This window comes from Triticum urartu, chromosome 3A (genome assembly GCF_056163025.1).
Source record: "Triticum urartu cultivar PI428250 chromosome 3A, HENAU_Tu73, whole genome shotgun sequence".
Lineage (NCBI taxonomy): Eukaryota > Viridiplantae > Streptophyta > Magnoliopsida > Poales > Poaceae > Triticum > Triticum urartu.
The window spans coordinates 614,214,817-614,234,546 of NC_141875.1; positions in this window are offsets into that span (position 1 = coordinate 614,214,817).

The window sequence follows — 19,730 nt, forward strand, 5'->3', positions numbered from 1 at the left end:
GTCATTCATCATGCGGCTTTTCCTCTCGGCAATCCCATTTGATTGGGGCGAATAGGGAGGCGTCCTCTCATGAATAATACCGCGTTCCCTCACAAAATTCATCAAATACTTTGGGAAAATATACTCCACCATGATCCGACCTAAGATGCTTGAGTAAATCACCACTAAATCCAGTGCTTGGTTTGCCGGATGAATGCGGGCTCGATGCAACAACCTGCTAGGGCTGTTGGGGTCACGCGGCAGCTAGGAATTGATCAACGAACCCGGCGCGTGGAACCAAACTCTAGGAGTTTTCAACTGGCGTATGCATACTTGGCCACCTCAACATCTTGAAGATTTTCTGGTAATATCAATCTCCAAATAAACCGGTTGCCCTAATTCATGGTTGGCGGTACCTTTGCAGAGAGGTCCTATTTCCCGACCTACACACTGGATAGCCTTTTATTTTTACTAGCAAAACGGCCCATGTGTCCAATGGGAGAAAAAAATTCATAATCTCTAATGGACATGACCACATTTTGCTACATCACCGAGATACACTGTCACTCTCGTTTTCGTGAAATTATGAATAATTTTTGAAAATCATGAACATTTTTTTTAACTCATGAACATATCTGAAATCGTGAACATTTTTCAAATTCTTGAACATTTTTAAAAATCATGAACATTTTATACTATTTACAAAAAAACCTTAAACATTGTGAGCATTTTTTTAGAAAAGTTTTCTTGAATAGGCGAACATTTCTAGAATCAACGATTTTTTTTGGAAATTGATGGAACAATTTTTGAAATCCACAAACATTTTTTTGTTTTAACAATCATTTTTTAAAATGCATGATCATTTTCTAAATCAGTGAACATTTTATGAATCAATAAATAATTTTGTAAGTATACCTGGCCAAACCTCGGTCCGGGCCGAGCTTCGGGCCGGGCCTAGACAAGCCTGAGGTAAAAAACCCAGGCCCGAGCCCGGCCCGGCCCGGACATCGGGCCTGGTTTTTAGGCCAGAGCCAGGCCCGAACACATAAAAGCCCGGCGGGCCTCAGGGCCCTTTAGGAAATCGCAAAACCGACGGGCCCGGGCCCGGCTCGGCCCGGCCATGGGGCTCAAAATCTAGGCCTGAGCCCGGCCCGGGAGCAGCGTCGGGCCAGGCCGGGTCGGGTCGGGCTTCCCATGGCCAGGACTATTTGTAAGTCACCAAAAGTTTTTGAATTTTAGGATATGTTTCAATTCATGAACATTTTTAATACATAAACTTTAAAAAATCTTGAACATTTTTAGATTTCCTAAACATTTATTTTTTAAATTGCAAACAGTATTGAGTATGCAAACATTTTTTTTAAATAGCAAACATTTTGTGAATCCACAAATCTTTATGAATTATGATATTTTTTTTCAAAATTCACTTTTTTTAGTTTTCGAAAGTTTTTTTAACCCCGCAATTATTTTAAGTGAATAAAAAACAAAGACGAAAAAGGAAAATTAAGAATAAGAAACGAAATTAAAATAACAAGCTCGCCCAAACAGGCGCGCTATGTTTTCCCCCAGTGCCTAGAACGCAGTATAGAAGCTTCCTACTACATGGACCGGCCCAGTCAGAGATTTCTCTTTATGAAACATTTTTTATCACTCATACATGAGAACGGTGGATAATATTTTACAATTTTAAAAAGAATTTTGGTGACGTAACGTCAGAAGCAATAGATCGTTTATTATGGCCGATGCTACGAATCATCCGCGTGATCTCCACACGGGATCAGCCGGGTCGACAGTCTTCAGATGGTTGTATTTGTGGTTTTTGGATCCCGCAAGTGGCTGGCTGCAGAAAAGCACCGGGGCAGCATGTGCTTCCAAATTCAGGGCTGGTCCTGAGAATTCAGGGGCCCGAGGCGAAACTATAACCTGAGGGGCCCTTGAATGTAGATATCAAAATCATGTTTAACATATGTACAGGTGAAATGTTACCAATAAACACTAAAAATGCAAAGGCCGGGGTACACTCCCTATGCGAAAAACAACACTAAAATGCATCAAAAATTAAATAAGTATATATATATATATATAAATATATATATATATATATATTACCATGAAATTTTCTCCTAAATGGGACGCAACCCCAAAACCTCGTAGATAATAGTTCTGGAGCATCAAAACCATGATATTGATCATTAAGTTGAACAAACAAGTTTATATAGAATTTGACACTATTTACTAGTTGATCTTGCTACAGTAGACATTGTCCGATACTCAATCGTGGAACATAACTACGTAAACTCTTTGTATTCAGATTTAGTAGGTGTTCAATCGACCACCACATTTTTTTTCATGTACTGATTTTGGTAATTTCTGAATTACAAGATGTCCATTATGATCTACTACTCGGAATCAAAATGTGCTTCCGACATATTTTGTGCTGCTAACATTTGCTAAATTACGCAAGTGTTAATCATAGTGAATTAACAAAAACACTGTGCCGCCTGACGAGAGTCGACAGGTGCTTCCAGTAAATAATTCTTAATCAAACAATAATATCATGGCTCCTTGTTTTGAATACCAAGGGAAAATCTTGATCCGAGTGACAGCAATTTTTTGCCGTGAGTAAGAAGGGCAGAAAATCTCAAAATCCATACGATGTTACAACCTCACAAGATTAGATCAAAAAGGAGAGAAGCATTCCTTACTGGAGCTTGGCGACAGGCCTACTTACGTCCTAACCTTCATCGCCGCTACTATGGCGTCGGCAGCGATTAGGGATTCCCTTGCTTCGATTAGGGATTGAAGTTTGATGTGAGCGATGGGCGTCCGCGGCGGAAAAAAGGACATGGGCGTCTACTGCCTGGACTCCTAGAGGGCTTCATGTGCTGCCCATGCGCTAGGCCAGGCTCGATGCACTGCTACTGGGATCGAAAGAAAAAAGGCCGGACAACGAACTCCTGGTCATGGGCTACCTTGCGTAGTCTACACTTTTGGGTGGATGTACTTCATCGTTTCTAAGAAGATTATTCTCACTTTATGCACCTATTATTTCTTGGGTTAATTATTGATACGTCTTCAACATATCTATAATTTTTTATTGTTCCATGCTATTATATTATCAACCTTGAATGTTTTATATGTATTTATATGCTATTTTATATGATTTTTAGGACTAACCTATTAACCTAGAGCCCAGTGTCAGTTTCTGTTTTTTCCTTGTTTAGAGTATCGCAGAAAAGGAAAATCAAACGGAGTCCAATTGACCTGAAACTTCACAGAACTTATTTTTGGACCAGAAGAAGCCCACGGAGTATCGGAGTTGGACCAGGAGAGTCCCGGGCTGCCCACGAGGGTGGGAGGCACGCCCACCCCCCTGGGCGCGCCCCCCTGCCTTGTGGACAGCCTGGAGATCCACTGACGTACTTCTTCCTCCCATATATACCCATATACCCTAAAAACATCGGGGAGCAGAACAGATCGGGAGTTCCGCCGCCAGAAGCCTCCGTAGCCACCGAAAACCAATCTAGACCCGTTCCGGCACCCTGCCGGAGGGGGGAATCCCTCTCTGGTGGCCATCTTCATCATTCCGGTGCTCTCCATGACGAGGAGGGAGTAGTTCTCCCTCGGGGCTGAGGGTATGTACCAGTAGCTATCTGTTTGATCTCCCTCTTTCTCTCTCTCTCTCTCTCTCTCTCTCTCTCTCTCTCTCTCTCTTGTTCTTGAGGTGGTACGATCTAAATGTATCGCGAGCTTTGCTATTATAGTTGGATCTTATGATGTCTCCCCCTCTACTCTCTTGTAATGGATTGAGTTTTCCCTTTGAAGTTATCTTATCGGATTGAGTCTTTAAGGATTTGAGAACACTTGATGTATGTCTTGTGTGGGATATCCGTGGTGACAATGGGATATCACATGATCCACTTGATGTATTTTTTGGTGATCAACTTGCGGGTTCCGCCCATGAACCTATGCATAGGGGTTGGCACACGTTTTCGTCTTGACTCTCCGGTAGAAGCTTTGGGGCACTCTTTGAGGTCCTATGTGTTGGTTGAATAGATGATTCTGAGATTGTGTGATGCATATCGTATAATCATACCCACGGATACTTGAGGTGACATTGGAGTATCTAGGTGACATTAGGGTTTTGATAGATTTGTGTCTTAAGGTGTTATTCTAGTACGAACTCTAGGATAGATTAAACGGAAAGAATAGCTTCATGTTATTTTACTATGGACTCTTGAATAGATTTATCAGAAAGAATAACTTTGAGGTGGTTTCGTACCCTACCATAATCTCTTCGTTTGTTCTCCGCTATTAGTGACTTTGGAGTGACTCTTTGTTGCATGTTGACGGATAGTTATGTGATGCAATTATGTTATTATTGTTGAGAGAACTTGCACTAGTGAAAGTATGAACCCTAGGCCTTGTTTCAACGCATTGCAATACCGTTTGTGCTCACTTTTACCATTAGTTACCTTGCTGTTTTTATATTTTCAGATTACAAAAACCTTTATCTACCATCCATATACCACTTGTATCACCATCTCTTCGCCGAACTAGTGCACCTATACAATTTACCATTGTATTGGGTGTGTTGAGGACACAAGAGACTCTTTGTTATTTGCTTGCAGTGTTGTTTGAGAGAGACCATCTTCATCCTATGCCTCCTACGGATTGATAAACCTTAGGTCATCCACTTGAGGGAAATTTGCTACTGTCCTACAAACCTCTGCACTTGGAGGCCCAACAACGTCTACAAGAAGAAGGTTGTGTAGTAGACATCAAGATCTTTTCTAGCGCCGTTGCCAGGGAGGCTAGCGCTTGAAGGTATATCTTTAGATCTTGCAATCGAATCTTTTTGTTTCTTGTTTTAGCACTAGTTTAGTTTATAAAAGAAAACTACAAAAAATGGAATTGAGTTTGCCTCATACGCTTCATCTTTTTAATATCTTTCGTGAGTATGATGGAAAGGAAAATTGTACCAAAGTGTTAGAAGAAGAATGCATTAAAATGTTTGGCACTAAATATTTGAATGATGAGCATGATTGCAATGTTGTTAGTATGAATTCCTTGAATATCCATGATGCTAATGATATGCAAAGCCACAAGCTTGGGGAAGCTATGTTTGATGAAGATGATATTTTTTGTCCCCCAAGTTTTGATGAGCAAATTTATTATGATGAAATCATGCCTCCTATTTATGATGATTATATTGATGAAAGTGGATTTGGAGAGGTCATGACTTTATTTAGTAATGATTCCACTATTTCAGAAGAGGTTCCAATTGATTATGAGAACAAAGTTGCTATCTATGATGATTATTGTGATGACATGTATGCTATAAAGATTTATGATAACCATCAAACTTGTCATCATAATTTTAGTTTTCAATTGGATTATGCCTCACATGATAGTTATTTTGTTGAGTTTGCTCCCACTACTATTCATGAGAAGAAGTTTGCTTATGTCGAGAGTAATAAAAATTCTATGCTTGTAGATCATGAAAAGAATGATTTAGGTGCTGGTTATATTGTTGAATTCATTCATGATGCTACTGAAAATTATTATGAGGGAGGAATATGTGCTTGTAGGAATTGCAATAATATCAAGTTTCCTCTCTATGTGCTTAAAGTTGCGAAGTTATGATTGTTTTACCTTCCTATGCAAGTTGATTCTTGTTCCCATAAGTTGTTTGCTCACAAAATCACTATGCATAGGAAGAGGGTTAGACTTAAATGTGCTTGTCATATGCTTCATGATGCTCCCGTTATGTTTCAATTCTTATCTTTTATGTGAGCATCATTGAAATCATCATGCCTAGCTAGGGGCGTTAAACGATAGCGCTTGTTGGGAGGCAACCCAACCTTATTTTTGTTCCTTGCCTTTTGTTCCTGTTTAGTAATAAATAATTTATCTAGACTCTGTTATGGTTGTGTATTTTGTGTTCAATTAGTGTTTGTGTCAAGTAGAACCTTTGGGAAGACTTGGGGAAAGTCTTTGCGATCATGCTGTAAAAAACAGAAACTTTAGCGCTCACGACAATTGCTGCCAGTTTTTATTGGAGAGTGTTATTGAGTTAATTATTTTTTCAGATGATTAATAGACAAATTACTCAGGTCCACCAATTTATTTGAGAATTTTATGAGTTCGAGAAGTATACTTTTGATACAGATTACTACAGACTGTTCTGTTTTTGACAGATTCTATTTTCTATGCATTGTTTGCTTATTTTGATGAATCTATGAGAGTATCGGAGGGTATGAACCATAAAGAAGTTGGAATACAGTAGATATTACACCAATATGAATTTAGAATGAGTTCACAACAGTACCTAAGTGGTGATTTATTTTCTTATACTAACAGAGCTTATGAGTTTTCTGTTAAGTTTTGTGGTGTGAAGTTTTCAAGTTTTGGGTGAAGATTCGATGGACTATGGAATAAGGAGTGGCAAGAGCCTAAGCCTGGGGATGCCCAAGGCACCCCAAGGTAATATTCAAGGACAACCAAAAGCCTAAGCTTGGGGATGCCCCGGAAGGCATCCCCTCTTTCGTCTTCGTTCATCGGTAACTTTATTTGGAGCTATATTTTTATTTACCACATGATATGTGTTTTGCTTGGAGCGTCATTTTATTTTATTTAGTTTTGCTCGATGCTTGAATAAAATATCAAGATCTAAAATTCTTAAATGTTAGAGAGTCTTCATATAGTTACATAATTATTCGACTACTCATTAATCTTCACTTATATCTTTCGGAGTAGTTTGTTGTTGCTCTAGTGCTTCACTTATATGTTTTTAGAGCACGGTGGTGGTTTTATTTTATAGAAATAGATGAACTCTCATGCTTCACTTATATTATTTTGAGAGTCCTAAACAGCATGGTAATTTTCTTTGGTTATGAATTTAGTCCTAATATGATGGGCATCCAAGAGGGATATAATAAAAACTTTCATATGAAGTGCATTGAATACTAAGAGAAGTTTGATACTTGATAATTGTTTTGAGAGATGGAGATGGTGATATTAGAGTCATGCTAGTTGAGTAGTTGTGAATTTGAGAGATACTTGTGTTAAAGTTTGTGATTCCCGTAGCATGCACGTATGGTGAACCGTTATGTGATGAAGTCGGAGCATGATTTATTTATTGATTGTCTTCCTTATGAGTGGCGGTCGGGGACGAGCGATGTTCTTTTCCTACCAATCTATCCCCCTAGGAGCATGCGCGTAATACTTTTTTTCGATAACTAATAAATTTTGCAATAAGTATGTGAGTTCTTTATGACTAATGTTGAGTCCATGGATTATACGCACTCTCACCCTTCCACCATTGCTAGCCTCTCTAATACCGCGCACCTTTCACCGGTATCGTACACCCACCATATACCTTCCTCAAAACAGCCACCATACCTACCTATCATGGCATTTCCATAGCCATTCCGAGATATATTGCCATGCAACCTTCCACTGTTCCGTTTACTATGACACGCTCCATCATTTTCATATTGCTTTGCATGATCATGTAGTTGACATTGTATTTGTGGCAAAGCCACCGTTCATAATTCTTTCATACATGTCACTCATGCATCATTGCAAATCCCGGTACACCGCCGGAGGCATTCATATAGAGTCATATCTTGTTCTAAGTATCGAGTTGTAATTCTTGAGTTGTAAGTAAATAAAAGTGTGATGATCATCATTATTAGAGCATTGTCCCAGTGAGGAAAGGATGATGGAGACTATGATTCCCCCACAAGTCGGGATGAGACTCCGGACGAAAAAAAAGAGGCCAAAGAAGCCCAAATAATAATAATAATAATAATAATAATAATAATAATAATAATAAAGAGGCCATAAAAAAAGAAGGCCCAAATAAAAAAATAAAAAAATGAGAGAAAAAGAGAGAAGGGACAATGCTACTATCCTTTTACCACACTTGTGCTTCAAAGTAGCACCATAATCTTCATGATAGAGAGTCTCCTATGTTGTCACTTTCATATACTAGTGGGAATCTTTCATTATAGAACTTGGCTTGTATATTCCAATGATGGGCTTCCTCAAAATGCCGTAGGTCTTCGTGAGCAAGCAAGTTGGATGCACACCCAATAGTTTCTTTTGTTGAGCTTTCATACACTTATAGCTCTAGTGCATCCATTGCATGGCAATCCCTACTCACTCACATTTATATCTATTGATGGGAATCTCCATAGCCCGTTGATACGCCTAGTTGATGTGAGACTATCTTCTCCTTTTTGTCTCCTCCACAACCACCATTCTATTCCACCTATAGTGCTATGTCCATGGCTCACGCTCATGTATTGCGTGAAGATTGAAAGAGTTTGAGAACATCAAAAGTATGAAACAATTGATTGGCTTGTCATCGGGGTTGTGCATGATTTAAATACGTTGTGTGGTGAAGATGGAGCATAGCCAGACCATATGATTTTGTAGGGATAGCTTTCTTTGGCCATGTTATTTTGAGAAAACATGATTGTTTTATTAGTATGCTTGAAGTATTATTATTTTTATGTCAATATTAAACTTTTGTCTTGAATCTTATGGATCTGAATATTCTTGCCACAATAAAGAAGATTACATGGATAAATATATTAGGTAGCATTCCACATCAAAAATTCTGTTTTTATCATTTACCTACTCGAGGACGAGCAGGAATTAAGCTTGGGGATGCTGATACATCTCCAACGTATCTATAATTTTTGATTGTTCCATGCTATTATATTATCAACCTTGGATGTTTTATATGCATTTATATGCTATTTTATATGATTTTTGGGACTAACATATTAACCTAGAGCCCAGTGCCAGTTTCTGTTTTTTCCTTGTTTAGAGTATCACAGAAAAGGAAAATCAAACGGAGTCCAATTGACCTGAAACTTCACGGAACTTATTTTTGGACCAGAAGAAGCCCACGGAGTATCGGAGTTGGACCAGGAGTGTCCCGGGCTGCCCATGAGGGTGGGGGCGCGCCCACCCCCCTGGGCGCCCCCTGCCTCGTGGACAGCCTGGAGATCCACCGACGTACTTCTTCCTCCCATATATACCCATATACCCTAAAAACATCGGGGAGCAGAATAGATCGGGAGTTCCACCGCCAGAAGCCTCCGTAGCCACCGAAAACCAATCTAGACCCGTTCCGGCACCCTACTGGAGGGGGGAATCCCTCTCCGGTGGCCATCTTCATCATCCCGGTGCTCTCCATGACGAGGAGGGAGTAGTTCCCCCTCGGGGCTGAAGGTATGTACCAGTAGCTATGTGTTTGATCTCTCTCTCTCTCGTGTTCTTGAGGTGGTACGATCTTGATGTATCGCGAGCTTTGCTATTATAGTTGGATCTTATGATGTTTCTCCCCGTCTACTCTCTTGTAATGGATTGAGTTTTCCCTTTGAAGTTATCTTATCGGATTGAGTCTTTAAGGATTTGAGAACACTTGATGTATGTCTTGCGTGGGATATCTGTGGTGACAATGGGATATCACGTGATCCACTTGATGTATGTTTTGGTGATCAACTTGTGGGTTCCGCCCATGAACCTATGCATAGGTGTTGGCACACGTTTTCGTCTTGACTCTCCGATAGAAGCTTTGGGGCACTCTTTGAGGTCCTATGTGTTGGTTGAATAGATGAATCTGAGATTGTGTGATGCATATCGTATAATCATACCCACGGATACTTGAGGTGACATTGGAGTATCTAGGTGACATTAGGGTTTTGATAGATTTGTGTCTTAAGGTGTTATTCTAGTACAAACTCTAGGATAGATTGAACGGAAAGAATAGCTTCATGTTATTTTACTACGGACTCTTGAATAGATTTATCAGAAAGAATAACTTTGAGGTGGTTTCGTACCCTACCATAATCTCTTCGTTTGTTCTCCGCTATTAGTGACTTTGGAGTGACTCTTTGTTGCATGTTGACGGATAGTTATGTGATGCAATTATGTTATTATTGTTGAGAGAACTTGCACTAGTGAAAGTATGAACCCTAGGCCTTGTTTCAACGCATTGCAATACCGTTTGTGCTCACTTTTACCATTAGTTACCTTGCTGTTTTTATATTTTCAGATTACAAAAACCTTTATCTACCATCCATATACCACTTGTATCACCATCTCTTCGCCGAACTAGTGCACCTATACAATTTACCATTGTATTGGGTGTGTTGGGGACACAAGAGACTCTTTGTTATTTGGTTGCAGGGTTGTTTGAGAGAGACCATCTTCATCCTACGCCTCCTACGGATTGATAAACCTTAGGTCATCCACTTGAGGGAAATTTGCTACTGTCCTACAAACCTTTGTACTTGGAGGCCCAACAACGTCTACAAGAAGAAGGTTGTGTAGTAGACATCAATTATCCTTTTGCCCTCGGTGGTGTCATGTGCTCAGTTTTGCCCTCAGTTGTGAATCGTGCTCAGTTTTGCCCCTAGTCCATGTGCAGCTACTATGATGAGGCCAAACGGCCAGATTTTAGTCCATTTTGTCTGCCGGCGTTAGTGGTTGTGGGTCCGGAGCTTACACGTGGGACCGCGTGGACGTGGGTCCGGAGCTGGCATGTGGGACCGTGCAACAAAATCCCCAAATCAATCCTAGGGTTCTAGCCAGCCAACTCGACGCCCACTCTGTCCCGTCTGCCGGCTGGCCGTCCTGCGTCGCCACCGCCACCTGCGCCGCCACCAGCTGCGTTGCCGCGGCCGCGCCCGTCCTGCTCCACCGCTACCTGCTCCGCCCGCCACCTTCCTATGACGTTACGGGTGGGGCGCCTGTCACCTGCTCGACCCGTGGCGCGGCCTTCTTCCGTGCGCCCGGCCGGACCGCTGATAGGTGGGGGATGATGGAGCTGTTTGAAGTAGGAGGGTGAACCTCAGGGCAAAATGGCGAGCAACGGCGACCCTGGGGTATTTGGCGAGGCGGGCATCGGGTCGGAGATCCGCCGCGTCCACGATGGGGTTCCCGAGGGGTAAGTCACGCCTCCTGTTTAGATTGAGCTTAGTTGTGAATTTAATCAGCCGATTCGAGATGGTTTGCCCAGTTAGTGTGCTGATTGCGTCTCTGTTTTTCGTCAGTTAGGATGGAGTTGCGGTTTGCTTTCTTGGTGCACATTAGAAGGGATCGGTACATGTTGAATGCAAAGAATAAGAAGAAATTCCAAGGAGGTTTCGATTATCTGTTTCCAATGGCTTGTATTGGAGTTTCAGACAATTTGGGGAGGTAATTTGTAGCCAATATCCTTGGGGTTTGCTTGATGAAGTGGAATACAAATACTATGATGGGGAAAATAAATGGGTGATAGTTAGTAATGATGAAGAGCTGGGCTACCATGTTTGCTAGGCATAAGGAGAAAGAGAATTTTCATGTGAGGCTGCAAATTGATGTGCTTGAGCAGGCATTTGGACCTAGGATGGCGGGTGCAACATCTTGGGGAGAACCAAGTCGTCGTAATGGCAGCTCTAGCCAGAATAGTTCAGTTAGTGCACGGCGACGTGGTGGCTCGACAAGCGTGGGCACCGGCAGTAGGGTCCCCCTTGAAGTGGAGCCTGATGACTACAATTCTGGGGTTGATGAAGAGAAGCTATATTCTGATGTTATTTAGAATTTACAACGGGCACCTCGGGCTGAAAACCAAGATGAGGCTCACAATGCAGTCCGTGTGGATGATGACGCGGTGGGTGAGGACGAAGACCTTGCAACTGTTTAATGGGACCCTTTGAACCCTCATATGGAAGAAGATATCGTTTTTGCATCCATGACTGAGTGTAGAAATGCACTTGTGACATACTGCATCAAGGTAGAACGTACTTTCAAAGTTGACAAGAGCGATCAAGTACGTTACAGAGTGCACTGTCTGACTGAGGCTTGTCCATGGAGGATGCTCGCATCTAAAATAAGAAATAGCATGAATGTTCAGGTCAAAGTGAACCCTTTTAAGCACACATGCCAGGAATCAACCCTTAGGAAGGATACAATCAGTAGAGCCAAGTCAAGATGGGTGGCAGAAGAAGTAAAGAAGTGGGTGAAAGAAAACGAGCAAGTGGGTCCAAAGGAATTGCAGAAGAACATCAAAGACTAGTTCAAGATAGATTTACCATACATGAGGTTGTTCAATGGTAAACAACATGCTATGGATTCTATTTATGGTAACTGATACGTCCATTCTGCATCATGCTTTTATATCGATATTTATTGCATTATAGACTGTTATTTCACTTCATGTCACAATACTTATGGCTATTCTCTCTTATTTTACAAGGTTTACATAAGGAAGGAGAATGTCGGCAACTGGAATTCTGGGCTGGAAAAGGAGCAAATATTAGAGACCTATTTTGCGCAACTCCAAAAGTCCTGAAACTCCATGGAACATCTTAAAATAAATAAAGAAAAATCCTCACCAAAGATGAAGGCCAGGGGGCCCACACCCTGCTCACGAGGGTGGGGGCGCCCCCCTAGGGCACGCCCCCCTACCTCGTGGGCCCCCTGGTGGCTCTCCGACGTCCATCTTCTCCTATATGAAGTCTTTCGATGAGAAAAAATCAGAGGGAACTTTTCGGGAAGAGACTCTGCCGCCACGAGGCGGAACCTTGGCGGAACCAATCTAGAGCTCCGGCAGAGCTGTTCTGCCGGGGATACTTCCCTCCGGGAGGGGGAAATCATCACCATCGTCATCACCAACGCTCCTCTCATCAAGAGAGGGCAATCTCCATCAACATCTTCACCAGAACCATCTCATCTCCAAACCCTAGTTCATCTCTTGTATCCAATTCTTGTCTCAAAGTCCGGGATTGGTGCTAGTAGGTTGCTAGTAGTGTTGATTACTCCTTGTAGTTGATGCTAGTTGGTTTATCTGGTGGAAGATCATATGTTCAGATCATATATGCATATTATTACCCCTCTGACTATGAACATGAATATGCTTTGTGAGTAATTATGTTTGTTCCTGAGGACAAGGGAGAAGTCTTGCTATTAGTAGTCATGTGAATTTGGTATTCGTTTGATATTTTGATAAGATGTATGTTGTCTAGTCTCTAGTGGTGTTATGTGAACGTCGACTACATAACACTTCACCATTATTTGGGCCTAAAGGAAGGCATTGGTAAGTAATAAGTAGATGATGGGTTGCTAGAGTGACAGAAGCTTAAACCCTAGTTTATGCGTTGCTTCGTAAGGGGCTGATTTGGATCCATATGTTTCATGCTATGGTTAGGTTTACCTTAATACTTTTGTTGTAGTTGCGGATGCTTGCAATAGAGGTTAATCATAAGTGGGATCCTTGTTCAAGTAACAACAGCACCCAAGCACCGGTCCACCCACATATCAAATTATCAAAGTATCGAACGCGAATCATATGAACGTGATGAAAACTAGCTTGACGATATTCACATGTGTCCTCGGGAGCGCATTTCCTATTATAAGAGTTTGTTCCGGTTTGTCCTTTGCTACAAAAGGATTGGGCCACCTTGCTGCACTTTATTTACTTTAGTTACTTGATTGCTCGTTACAATTTATCTTATCACAAAACTATCTGTTACCACTTATTTCAGTACTTGCAGAGAATACCTTGCTGAAAACCGCTTATCATTTCCTTCTGCTCCTCGTTGGGTTCGACACTCTTACTTATCTAAAGGACTACGATAGATCCCCTATACTTGTGGGTCATCAAGACTCTTTTCTGGCGCCGTCGCTGGGGAGTGTTGCGCCTTTGGTAGGTGGAATTTGGTAAGGAAAAATTTATATAGTGTGCTGAAATTTACTGTCACTTGTTACTATGGAAAGTAATTCTCTGAGGGGCTTGTTCGGGGTATCTTCACCCCGTCCAGTAGAGCAAAGAGTTGCTCCTCAACCTACTGAACCTATTGAAAATGAAACTCCTTTTGAATTTCCTTCGGGTATGATGGAAAAACTGCTAGCTAACCCTTTTACAGGAGATGGAACAAAGCATCCTGATGAGCACTTAATATATGTGGATGAAGTTTGTGGATTATTTAAGCTTGCAGGTATACCCGATGATGTTGCTAAGAATAAGGTCTTCCCTTTATCTTTGAAGGGAGACGCATTGATATTGTTGGGGAACGTTGCAGAAAACAAAACAAAATCTTACGTTTCACCAAGATCAATCTATGGAGTCAACTAGCAACGAGAGGAGAGTGCATCTACATACCCTTGTAGATCGCGAGCGGAAGCGTTCAAGAGAACGGGGATGATGGAGTCGTACTCGCCGTGATCCAAATCACCGATGACCAAGTGCCGAACGGACGGCACCTCCGTGTTCAACACACGTACGGAGTGGATGACATCTCCTCCTTCTTGATCCAGCAAGGGGGAAGGAGAGGTTGATGAAGATCCAGCAGCACGACGGCGTGGTGGTGGATGCAGCAGTGATCGCAGCAGGGCTTCGCCGAGATTCTGCGAGAGGGAGAGGTGTAGCAGGGGAGAGGGAGGCGCCAAGACTTGAGGTACGGCTGCCCTCCCTCCCCCCTTTATATAGGCCCCCTAGGGGGATGCGCCGGCCCTAGGAGATGGGATCTCCTAAAGGGGGCGGCGGCCAAGGGGTGGAGTACCCCCCAAGGCAAGTGGAGGCGCCCCCTCCCCTAGGGTTCCCAACCCTAGGCGCATGGGGGGCCCAAGGGGGGCACACCAGCCCACGATGGCTGGTTCCCCTCCCCACTTCAGCCCATGGGGCCCTCCGGGATGGGTGGCCCCACCCGGTGGACCCCCGGGACCCATCCGGTGGTCCCGGTACAATACCGGTGACCCCGAAACTTTCTCGATGGCCGAAACTACACTTCCTATATATAATTCTTCACCTCCGGACAATTCCGGAACTCCTCGTGACGTCCAGGATCTCATCCGGGATTCCGAACAACTTTCGGATTACTGCATACTCATATCTATACAACCCTAGCGTCACCGAACCTTAAGTGTGTAGACCCTACGGGTTCGGGAGACAAGCAGACATGACCGAGACGACTCTCTGGTCAATAACCAACAGCGGGATCTGGATACCCATGTTGGCTCCCGCATGCTCCTCGATGATCTCATCGGATGAACCACGGTGTCGAGGACCTAATCAATCCCGTACTCAATTCCCTTTGTCAATCGGTACGTTACTTGCCCGAGACTTGATCGTCGGTATCCCAATACCTTGTTCAGTCTCATTACCGGCAAGTCACTTTACTCGTACCGTAATGCATGATCCCGTGATCAACCACTTGATCACATTGAGCTCATTATGATGATGCATTACCGAGTGGGCCCAGAGATACCTCTCCGTCATACGGAGTGACAAATCCCAGTCTCGATTCGTGCCAACCCAACAGACACTTTCGGAGATACATGTATTGTACCTTTATAGTCACCCAGTTACGTTGTGACGTTTGGCACACCCAAGGCACTCCTACGGTATCCGGGAGTTGCACAATCTCATGGTCTAAGGAAATGATACTTGACATCCAGAAAAGCTACAGCAAACGAACTACACGATCTTTGTGCTATGCTTAGGTTTGGGTCTTGTCCATCACATCATTCTCCTAATGATGTGATCCCGTTATCAATGACATCCCCATGTCCATAGCCAGGAAACCATGACTATCTGTTGATCAACGAGCTAGTCAACTAGAGGCTCACTAGGGACACATTGTGGTCTATGTATTCACACATGTATTACAATTTCCGGATAATACAATTATAGCATGAATAATAGACAATTATCATGAACAAGGAAATATAATAATCATTTTATTATTGCCTCTAGGGCATATTTCCAACATATATGGTATAGGCTATGTGATGATATGAAATCATGGAACTATAAAAGATTGAAATTGGAATTTCATCAAAAGTATTACCCTATGCATCTTGTTCATCGTGATCGCAAGTATATATATAATTTCTGGCCTCGCGAAGGAGAAAGCATCGCTCAAGATTGGGGGAGGCTTAAATCAATGTTATATTCATGCCCCAATCATGAGCTCTCGAGAGAAATAATTATGCAAAGTTTTTATGCTCGGCTTTCTCATAATAATCAAACCATGCTCGATACTTCTTGTGCTGGCTCTTTTATGATGAAGACTATTGAATTCAGATGGAATTTATTGGATAGAATTAAATGCAACTCTGAAGATTGGGACCTCGACGAAGGTAAAGAGTCAGGTATGACACCTAAGTTTGATTGTGTTAAATATTTTATGGATACCGATATTTTCCGTAAGTTTAGCACTAAATATGGACTTGACTCTGAGATAGTAGCTTCTTTCTATGAATCTTTTGCTACTTATGTTGATCTCCCTAAGGAGAAGTGGTTTAAATATCATCCTCCCATAGAAGTAAAAGTAGCTGCACCTATTAAAGTTGAAGAAAAGACTGTCACTTATAATGATCCTATTGTTCCTACTTCTTATGTTGAGAAACCACCTTTCCCTATTAGAATAAAGGATCATGCTAAAGCTTCAACTGTTGTTCGTAAAAGCAATATTAGAACTTATACACCTCCTGAGCAAGTTAAAGTAGAACCTAATATTGCTATTGTCAAAGATCTCTTGTCTGATAATATTGATGGGCATGTTATTCAGTTCGAAGGTGATACTGCTAGAATTGCTAAACCTTGTGCTAAAGATAAACATAGACCTGTGGTAGGCGTGCCTGTTATTTCTGTTAAAATAGGAGATCATTGTTATCATGGCTTATGTGATATGGGTGCTAGTGCTAGTGTTATACCGCATACTTTATACGAAGAAATTAAGAATGAAATTGCACCTGCTGAGTCAGAAGGTATTGATGTCACAATTAAACTTGCCAATAGAGATACTATTTCACCAATTGGGATTGTTAGAGATGTTGAAGTCTTGTGTGGGAAAACTAAATATCCTGTTGATTTCCTTGTTCTTACTTCTCCGCAAGATAGCTTTTGTCCCATTATATTTGGTAGACCCTTCTTGAACACTGTTAATGCTAGGATAGATTGAGAAAAGAATGTTGTTACTATTGGCTTGGATAATATGGTTCATGAGTTTAATTTCTCTAAATTTAGTAAACAACATCGCGAGGAAGAATTACCTAGTAAGGATGAAATTATTGGTCTTGCTTCTATTGCCGTACCTCCTAGTGATCCTTTAGAACACTATTTGCTAGACCATGAAAATGATATGTTCATGAATGAAAGAGGGGAAATAGATGAAGTATTCTTTAAACAAGAACCTATTCTGCAGCACAACTTGCCTGTTGAAATTTTAGGGGATCCTCCTCCACCCAAGGGTGATCCCGTGTTTGAGCTTAAACCGTTGCCTGATAATCTTAAATATGCTTATCTTGATGAAAAGAAGATATATCCTGTTATTATTAGTGCTAACCTTTCAGAGCATGAAGAAGAAAGATTATTGAAAACTCTGAAGAAGCATCGTGCTGCTATTGGATATACTCTTGATGATCTTAAGGGCATTAGTCCCACTCTATGTCAACATAAAATAAATTTGGAAGCAGATGCCAAACCAGTTCGTGATCCTCAACGACATCTGAATCCTAAAATGAAAGAAGTGGTAAGAAAAGAAATACTCAAGCTTCTGGAGGCAGGTATAATCTATCCTGTTGCTGATAGTCAGTGGGTAAGTCCTGTCCATTGTGTCCCTAAGAAGGGAGGTATTACTGTTGTTCCTAATGATAAAGATGAATTGATTCCACAAAGAATTATCACAGGTTATAGGATGGTAATTGATTTCCGCAAATTAAATAAAGCTACTAAGAAAGATCATTACCCCTTACCTTTTATTGATCAAATGCTAGAAATATTATGCAAACATACACACTATTGCTTTCTAGATGGTTATTCTGGTTTCTCTCAAATACCTGTGTCGGCTAGAGATCAGTCAAAGACTACTTTTACATGCCCTTTTGGTACTTTTGCTTATAGACGTATGCCTTTTGGTTTATGTAATGCACCGGCTACCTTTCAAAGATGCATGATGGCTATATTCTCTGACTTTTGTGAAAAGATTTCTGAGGTTTTCATGGACGATTTTTCTGTCTATGGTTCCTCTTTTGATGATTGCTTGAGCAATCTTGATCGAATTTTGCAGAGATGTGAAGAAACTAATCTTGTCTTGAATTGGGAAAAGTGCCACTTTATGGTTAATGAAGGTATTGTCTTGGAGCATAAAGTTTCTGAAAGAGGTATTGAAGTTGATAAAGCCAAGGTCGATGCTATTGAAAAGATGCCATGTCCCAAGGACATCAAATGTATAAGAAGTTTCCTTGGTCACGCCGGATTTTATAGGAGGTTCATTAAGGACTTCTCAAAAATTTCTCGGCCTCTGACTAATTTGTTGCAAAAAGATATACCATTTATCTTTGATGATGATTGTGTAGAAGCATTTGAAACACTTAAGAAAGCATTAGTCTCCGCACCTGTTGTTCAGCCACCTGATAGGAATTTACCCTTTGAAATTATGTGTGATGCTAGTGATTATGTTGTAGGTGCTGTTCTAGGGAAAAGAGTTGATAAGAAATTAAATGTTATTCATTATGCTAGTAAGACTCTAGACAATGCTCAAAGAAATTATGCTACTACTGAAAAAGAGCTTTTAGCAGTTGTATTTGCTTGTGATAAGTTCAGACCTTATATTGTTGATTCTAAAGTAACTATTCACACTGATCATGCTGCTATTAAATACCTTATGGAAAAGAAAGACTCTAAACCTAGACTTATTAGATGGGTTCTCTTGCTACAAGAATTTGATTTGCATATTGTTGATAGAAAGGGAGCTGAGAACCCCGTTGCAGACAACTTGTCTAGGTTAGAGAATGTTCTTGATGACCCACTACCTATTAATGATAGCTTTCCCGATGAACAATTAAATGTTATAAGTACTTCTCGTAGTACTCCATGGTATGCTGATTATGCTAATTATATTGTTGCTAAGTTTATACCACCTAGCTTCACATACCAGCAAAAGAAAAGATTTTTCTATGACTTGAGACCTTACTTTTGGGATGACCCACATCTTTATAAAGAAGGAGTAGATGGTGTTATTAGATGTTGTGTACCTGAGCATGAACAGGAACAGATCCTACGCAAGTGTCATTCCGAGGCTTATGGAGGACACCACGCTGGAGATAGAATTGCACATAAGGTATTGCAATCTGGTTTTTATTGGCCTACTCTCTTCAGGGATGCCCGTAAGTTTGTCTTGTCTTGTGATGAATGTCAAAGAATTGGTAATATTAGTAGACGTCAAGAAATGCCTATGAATTATTCTCTTGTTATTGAACCATTTGATGTTTGGGGCTTTGATTATATGGGACCTTTTCCTGCCTCTAATGGATATACACATATTTTAGTTGTTGTTGATTACGTTACTAAGTGGGTAGAAGCTATTCCAACTAGTAGTGCTGATCATAACACTTCTATTAAAATGCTTAAAGAAGTTATTTTTCCGAGGTTTGGAGTCCCTAGATATTTAATGACTGATGGTGGTTCACACTTTATTCATGGTGCTTTCCGTAAAATGCTTGCTAAATATGATGTTAATCATAGAATTGCATCTCCTTATCACCCACAGTCTAGTGGTCAAGTTGAGTTGAGCAATAGAGAGCTCAAATTAATTTTGCAAAAGACTGTTAATAGGTCTAGAAAGAATTGGTCCAAGAAACTTGATGATGCATTATGGGCTTATAGAACTGCATACAAAAATCCTATGGGTATGTCTCTGTATAAAATGGTTTATGGAAAAGCATGTCACTTACCTCTCGAACTA